This window comes from Larus michahellis, chromosome Z (genome assembly GCF_964199755.1).
Source record: "Larus michahellis chromosome Z, bLarMic1.1, whole genome shotgun sequence".
In the NCBI taxonomy this organism is placed as follows: Eukaryota; Metazoa; Chordata; class Aves; order Charadriiformes; family Laridae; genus Larus; species Larus michahellis.
In genome coordinates this window covers 34,920,122-34,927,827 of record NC_133930.1, presented here as the reverse complement: position 1 = coordinate 34,927,827, position 7,706 = coordinate 34,920,122, and the positions used below count along the sequence as shown (strand labels likewise).

General features: G+C 40.9%; 2 non-coding genes across 2 annotated transcripts; one reads left to right on the top strand and one right to left on the bottom strand.

Moving 5' to 3' along the window:
* The first annotated feature begins 733 nt into the window (after window positions 1-733).
* On the top strand, window positions 734-805 carry TRNAH-GUG (transfer RNA histidin (anticodon GUG)). The gene has a single exon. It is a non-coding gene; the product is annotated as a tRNA-His (tRNA).
* A 6,189-nt stretch (window positions 806-6,994) lies between these two features.
* Window positions 6,995-7,066, bottom strand: TRNAH-GUG (transfer RNA histidin (anticodon GUG)). The gene has a single exon. It is a non-coding gene; the product is annotated as a tRNA-His (tRNA).
* Between the last annotated feature and the right edge of the window lie 640 nt (window positions 7,067-7,706).

Genomic DNA, 7,706 nt, shown 5'->3' with positions numbered 1-7,706 from the left:
AAATTTTTGCTGTCATACCTATTTGAATGTTGTTTACAGTCTGTTTGTGTCTGAACACTTGACAAAGGGCAGGAGCTTCTCAGTAGTCGCTACAGTATAGCGCTAACTGATGGTCTTAGTTGATAGGAGCCAAGTGCTCATTCCCCTCAGACTTCATCTGTAGCATTTGGCTGTCTCCTTCCACAGTAGATCATGCAAATTCTGAAAAAGCTGATTTTAATGTTCTGTGCTTATTGCAGAGGTAAGGAAGAGGATGTCCATCAATACAAGCACTTATATTAGAATGAATCATACCTGGTTCAACTCAGCAAAATGCAGTTTTCAATTGAGTGAATCTGACTCTGCAGCACGCAGCCAGACTTTTCTGCTGTCATGGCTCCGCCTTCCCTGCCACTGATAAAATAGGAAAAAAATGTTGTCTCTGAAAAGAACATTTTCAGAGAGAAATTAATATAACGACCCTTCTCCCCCCTCCCAGGACAGGAGAAGGGTCATTATACCTCTCCTGAGCCTGTTTTCAGACGATCCTGATGAGCATGGATTATTAAGAGAAGGGAAAAGTAACTCTGGGAGCGATTTTGAGAAGGCAGTTAACATGTAATTACTTAAAGACGGTTTAGAACCAGCTGCTGCTAAAACTCAGTGTGAGCTGTAGGTGGCACCATTTGTATGAAATTGTGGCGAGCACTGGGGAAGAAAGATGTCACTTCAATTTACAGTGTTCCGATAGCGTGCCGTGATCGTATAGTGGTTAGTACTCTGCGTTGTGGCCGCAGCAACCTCGGTTCAAATCCGAGTCACGGCAGGGAATGGCGCATCTTTTGAAGAGATGTAACGACAGGTTGAAAACCAAATATAATCTCTTGGGGATGTCTCAGGCTAAGGTGAGAAAGCTCTGTAAATTTTACAAGGGTGTTTTGATAAAAGGTTGTGTGCCGCAAGTATTAGTTCAGTAATCCTGTTGCCAAGGGTGATTGATTTATTTATTTATTTAAGTGTTTATGGATACTGGGATAAACACAGTGACAAAGTGAGCACGTAATTTTTACTCATTACAGCTACTTAAGATCTGGACTGAGCGATGAAGTCTGCTTGGTTTTGAGTTTTGCTGGTTTTTTTCATCCTGATAAAGCAATCAGCCTGAATTGCCTGGAAATACGACAGTGGTAGATGTGGAAATCCTGCTTACCTGGGCATGAACTGCTGCCAGGAGAAGGTCTTTGCTGGTGACAGATGAGGAACCATCACTTGTCAGTGATTCCAGTGATTCCCCTTGGTTTTGCGGTCAGAACAGTGTGGAACTTCACTGTCCTGCCTCACTGAGTAATATGAGCTCAGATTCTCAGAATGAAGATTTCTAAAATGACCATGTGGATTTTATAAATTAGCTATGGTAAATAATGGCAGTTTGTGTAATAAATGATAAATTAACAACAAAATTACATAGCTGGTAACAACTACATTAATAAAAGATCATTATTATGGAGTTTATCACGTTATTTGGGTGCCACTGAGTAGAGCTTCTGGTAGTTGGTTCTTTAATTTGATAAGGATTTAGTTCTAGAGCAAGCGCTGTTATTCTCTCACTGTTGCATCTGATGGGACATAAGTACTCTGCATAACGGATTACATCTCCGCCAGGCTCAAGATGGATTCGAGTTTCATGCAACGGGCCCAGCTCTTGCAGAGTGTGAGCAACAGGTGCCTTTCTCTTGGCAAAGCAGCAGGAGCTTTCCTTGCCCTCCTGCACGGTGAGGAAGTCAAACAAAACTTTCTTCACACCACTATCAGGAAAAAATCAAAGCCCTGGACCCCTGCAAACCCACGAGAGCACCTCAGCTCTGGAGGCTGTGGGCTTACGTGTCCCAGTTTCAATGTAGTAGGCTAGTGACGCCTGGCATCTGATCACCACCCTCAGGTTAATGAGAGCTCTTTCTGTCGTGTTTTTTAAAATATCTTTGGGTGTTTCTCTAATTGGCCTCAGACTTCCTGTCTAAGTATCACTCAGCCTTTTAGGAGCGTATCAGAGCAATTAGCTCTTGACTTCTTGGTCTAATTGATGAGACAGATGTGACTGATTTCCCAAAAGAAAGTAATTTAGAAACATGTACTAGTGTAAAAGAGACCAGGATGATCTTTCATACTCTGCCTCTGCTGTAATTTCTCAGAAGTGTCATCTGTTGTGCTAGATTTTATAAACACCAGAAATACCAAATGAACTCATCACAGGTGCATATATACTTTAAAGCAACCAAGTGAAAGAGGACCTAGGAGAGAAATCCCAAAATTGCAATGCCAGAAATTCTGCTCTACTCAATGCATCATCCTGAGGCTGCTGAAACACTCAAGGCTCACCCCTGCTCGACCTCAACCTCCCTGGACCTGACTTCTCTATACACAGTGTTCCTCTGTATCTAAACTGTAGCTAAACTGTATTACCTTATTGCCAGTTATAGTAATATTGATGATTCTGAAGAGTTTTGATAGCACACTAGACAAATTCAAAATGTCCTATTTTATTATTTTATTTTATTTTATTTTATTTTATTTTATTTTATTTTATTTTATTTTATTTTATTTTATTTTATTATGAGTTAGCCAGAAACAGTGGTCATTCTGTTCGCTTTAGTTTATATAGGATACCAATACCTGTATAGCTAGCTCAACGTTAGCACTATAAACTGAGAGCAAGAATGGTGTAGGCAGATAATCAGACCTTTCTTACCAATTCCCCCTCCAGTTATTTGTTCTCCTCACAAGAGAATCAAAATTAAAACACAACTTCATTTTGGAATATAAACTTGCAAGTGCAAGTGGCTCCCAACATTCCATTTCTTGAGAAAATATTTGTCAATTTTCCCATCTCATTAGGGAAAAAGAAAACAAAAACTTTAGTACAAAACAGTTTCCAAGGATAACAGGATTGCAGACTAGGAAACACAGAGTTACGATTTTGGAACTGATTTTGAAGCTTGAATTGTACAAAGAATTGCTTGTACATCTCTGAAATATGTGGGTCTTCACTTCTAGCTCACACGTCCAGATAGAACTTTTCCAGTTGGAAACCATGATCTACTAATAATATGTTCAAAATATTAACAAGGACCCCAGGTTCACGTATTTCTGAAGCTCTAATTTTTTGGGGTCTAAGAATGCTTTGAAGGCCGGAGAGAAGAGTTTGCTTCAGCAGCCTTCTCTGCCTTTATGCAGCAAGCCGATCTGTGGGAAATGAAGAATGGTGTTTTAAAAATGAGACATGAAAAGAGAGTGCGTGCCTTTCTCTGCAGGTCTTCTGTGTCCTTTTGTGCCTGCCGTTGTTCTCACGCGTGGCTCACTCTGTGTAGAGCGTAAAACCTTTAAGACACAGAGGTGTCCATCTCTGTATCCCCAACATGCCTAAATCACATTTTGGCTCTGAAACTAATAGGATGCATCCATCAACAGTGCTTGGGAAGAGATTTATTTCCTGTTACTGTATTTTAACATTAGTTTCTGATTAGGGTTAATTCCACTAGAGTTTTTAAGTTATGGAGAATGACTCCTAGCTGTTAAGAAGGCAACACTGAATAGAAAGACTTGAAAAACTTTTGAAATATTAATTGAACCTGACATAAATTTCTGTTCTGCTGCCTTCGTTTTTCAAGAGTGCTGCAGACTTGGTTGTATGCTGTCTGATGTTCATATCAGGTGCTGAGCAGGATAGAAAGCAGTGGCTGTTTTGAATCTGCAGTCATCAAATCAAATTAATTCTGTTTTTCATTCTCTTTACAGGAGTGCAGCTCATATTAAAACTTTTATAGGTCCCCTCTGAAATCCTTTCAAAGGGTTCTGGTCAAGAAGACTCTTTGAAAGGAGATCTTCTGTGGTAAAGAGAACTTCTGAAAGCTTAAATAGCTGGTTGTGCTTTAGCAAAGAATGCCAGGAATTCTTTTCACAGGTGGGATGATTTTACCTCTGGAAATTCAGCTCTGAGTTTACAGGGTATTATTGCAGGATGGGTAGTAATTAGGGAAAAATTGGCAGACGGGGAGATTCCTGAGCCTGATGTGTAAACATAACTACATAAACAACGCCTGATGCTGCAGTTCTGTAGTTTTCTCATAGTCTGTCTTTGGTGCTTCTTAAAAGAAAGCACATCCTGGTCTCTAAATAAGACTGTGTGGCTGCTTTTTTGTGAAGCTCCAGCAGTCACTCCCAGCACTGGAGGGAGCTGCACTGGAACACATGTGCAGACAGCCATCAGGTTTTGAAGCTTTCGACTTGTACCGCTTTGGGTTACGCTTTGGCTCAGGTCTGAATCCTACAACTTTCTGCGCTACATTTCAAACTACTGAGTAGGGCCTGGTTTTACTTCTTCATCAAGAGTTCAGCACAAATCCCCAACATCCAAAAACTATCTAAACAATGTTTTCTGTTGCCTTTTTTAAAATTTATTTTTCTCCGGTTTTAGGTCTCTAGGATTCTAAATTCCCAATTTTTTATTCTAAAAACTTCATAGATGTGTCCTCTTGGTTTGAAATTTCACAGAAGTAAAATCCTCTCTTTGAGATAGATTCAAACACATCTCATAAATATCTTTTTCACAAAGCTTTGTGAAAGTCATCTATGTGCTTAATGTTTTACAACATTTTCCTGCATTCTTTTTTAAAAGAAATGTGGTATATGTTTTCTCTGCATGAAATAAACTCAGAAGATGATACTTTGTGGTACTACTTTTAAAGGAATATCTTCTTTGTCACAAACAAGCCTCCATCCAAAGGGATCCCAAAACACAATGTCTTAAAAATCTTTGAGAAGAGAGCATGGTTTTGATATCCATGCTAATATAGTAAAAAAATTTCTCTTATAGCCCAGTCATAATGTTAACAAAATCAGTGTCTCTGTGCTGCTAAACCAACACCTACGTGCCTCATGCACCTGAGAGTTGCACATGGAGCCGACAACATAGCCACCGCACTATTTCTGGTAATTTCTTTCTTGTGGATCCCTGCATCTGCAGGCTGTGCTTCCAGACTCCTGGAATAATTTTTTTTTTTTTCTATTTGTTCTCTGATATGAACAGAAAACCTCCTATTTTAATCTCCAGAATTGCATCACTGATTTGTTTTGGGGTGGCAGGTCTATCTAAACTCCTTTGGAAAATCTGGCATAGAAGGATGTGTTTATTCTGGGACCTGCGCTGTTGCTGTTATTCACCATGCAGCTGAAGGCGAGAGGGTGTACTGACCTTTGTACTGGCACAGAGAAGAAAACTTTATGATATAATCATGAAGGCATTTGTATTAAAACCACATGGGGTAAATTAGTGTTTTACTGTTACACTTGAGAAGGAAAAGTCTGAATAATTTAACTAAAGCAGCGGTAAGAAAACTAGCATATGATGGAAAATTCTTTTCAGAAACACAATTTGAATTTTTTGTGCATAAGAACTGAAATTGACTGAAAAATAATTGCAAAAGAACTCTAGAAGGGCTAATATAAGAAACACAGTGTCTTCCAGAGAAACATAAGCGTAAATTCCAGAACGAGATTTAAGGTTGATCCACCAGCTATTGAACTGCTTTGTTTCACCATATTGTCCTTCCTATTTCTTGTTTGCTGAGAGATGAGTTTAATGGAATTAAATATTCCCTGCTGGTCTTCATAGTTATCTGAGTCCTGCTTTAAAAGCAATTCCTTTTCATCTTAATAGTTTCAAGATAGTCTTATTTCCTTACTGAGCCCTGGACAGACACCTGGAGAAAGTTTGCCAAGAGCTGGGAAGCCAGTGTCTGGATGCCTGAAGTGGGTTTAACCTCAGAAGGACATCCACTGTCTTCAGTAAGGAAAATGTTTGAGATTCTGGCCTCAACTGTTAGAAACAGACAGCCATTTCCCATGAGTATTTGTTGCCTTGTCCTATTTCATTCCCTGCTTTTTCTTTTGACTTGTTGTCGCGCTGTGTGCTTAGGTATGAAGAAATCATTTGGTCAAAATGAGTAGTTTTTACTTCAGTCAGCAAGATGTATAGCTATCTAATGATGAAAGTAGAATTGGTCATATGATGTGAAGTTCATGAATACGTTTTTGAGCATCTTCTATTAATAACTAATCAGAAGTAGAACCATATTGCTGAATGGTTTAATCAGTATATAAAGTGCCTATCTGTAGGCACTTGGGAGTGTTTCTTGAAAAGTTCTTTCCTTGTGCCTTTCAGCTAACTTCTCTACCTCACCATCCCCATACTGGAAGATCACTGGTCCTGAATATCCCCTCCCCAGTAGACCGCAACACCCACCAGGCAGCGTAAGTGGGATGAGAAAATGGTGATTAGATAAAGAGAGAATCGTGTCGGATCATTTTCCCACCTCTTGGCAGAATCCTCCCAGTCACACCGTCCTCTCCCTGCATTTCCAGCAGTGTCCTTCTTCACTTTAGTCAAATTTCAGGTCTAGACATGATATCTCCCATTTGCTTCTATTGATTACCAGCCTCTAAGCGCACCATTCTTGGAACAAAGATACTAAAAAGCCCTCACAGTAAAGAATTAATTGCACATAATTTCATGCCTCCTTTGCTACGCTTTCCTGAAAAATTCTTCTGGAATTTTCTTTTGTGCTGGGTCATCCCTTGAGACAAGTCATAGAAAGAAATCAGTCTCCACTGGGAGACCGAAAGGAGATATGTTAAAAAAATGACAGAGTGAAGTCAGTGAAAATGTTGTCCCAGACAACCTTAGTTCAACAACATCTGTGCGAACTGCTTGAAATCACACAAAAGGAGGCAAAAAAACCTATGGTGCAAAGAGCATCAACCACCTTACCACATGGCAGTGAGCTACATGAACTTTTGCGTGCAGCCACTGCTTCCTCTCGTCTCTTTTTTCTGTGCTTCAGACACAGAAAGCTGTTCAGCAGTTGCGGCAGAGGGGGTGAGGGCCCGTGTGGGTGTCCCGTCCCGGCAGCGCGTCTCCAGCAGCAAGCCTCCACAAGCCAAAAGGGCTACCTCTGCCCTGTGCCGTGACTCGGATTTGAACCGAGGTTGCTGCGGCCACAACGCAGAGTACTAACCACTATACGATCACGGCAAGCTACAAAGGACACGTCTGAGGCCTTGTCATTTCTGTCCCCTCCATCAGAGCCATGCAAGCATTGCCACCTAGCGCGGACTGGCTATAACCTTCCATGTGCTGGCCCCCTCCCCGGGGTGGCCACTGCTACCTGCTTCGAGAGACACAGGATGCATTTCTCTTTCAGTAGTTTTACTTTTTGGTGAGGTCTCTTCTAAGTCTCTAAAACTCCTCTAATTCTAGGGAAAACTGTACTTTTATAAGACCCTAGTGTCTGAATTTGTGAAAATATTTACTTTGCAGCCCGCTATGGTATGCGGGTTTCAAGGTCTCGGTGTTTTCGAGCCATGCCAGGTGCAGGGATGAGGAGGAACAAGACCTGGGCACTTGACCCAGGCTAGCCAACGGGATTATTTCATACCATGAACACCCCATTCAATATAAATTAGAAAGTTTGCTGAGGAGTTTCTCTCTTCCTTGATAGCTGCAATCCTGAGAACTCCTTTCCGTGGGGCCAGACCCCTTCCCTTCCTCCCGAAGCCTTAGTGCTCGCAGTGTCCCACATTTGCTGTCCACCACTGTGAGTGCACAGCTTCCTGCTGATGGAATTGTCTGACTTTAATCCTTGTATATTTTATTTTGGTATCGGGATCAATAT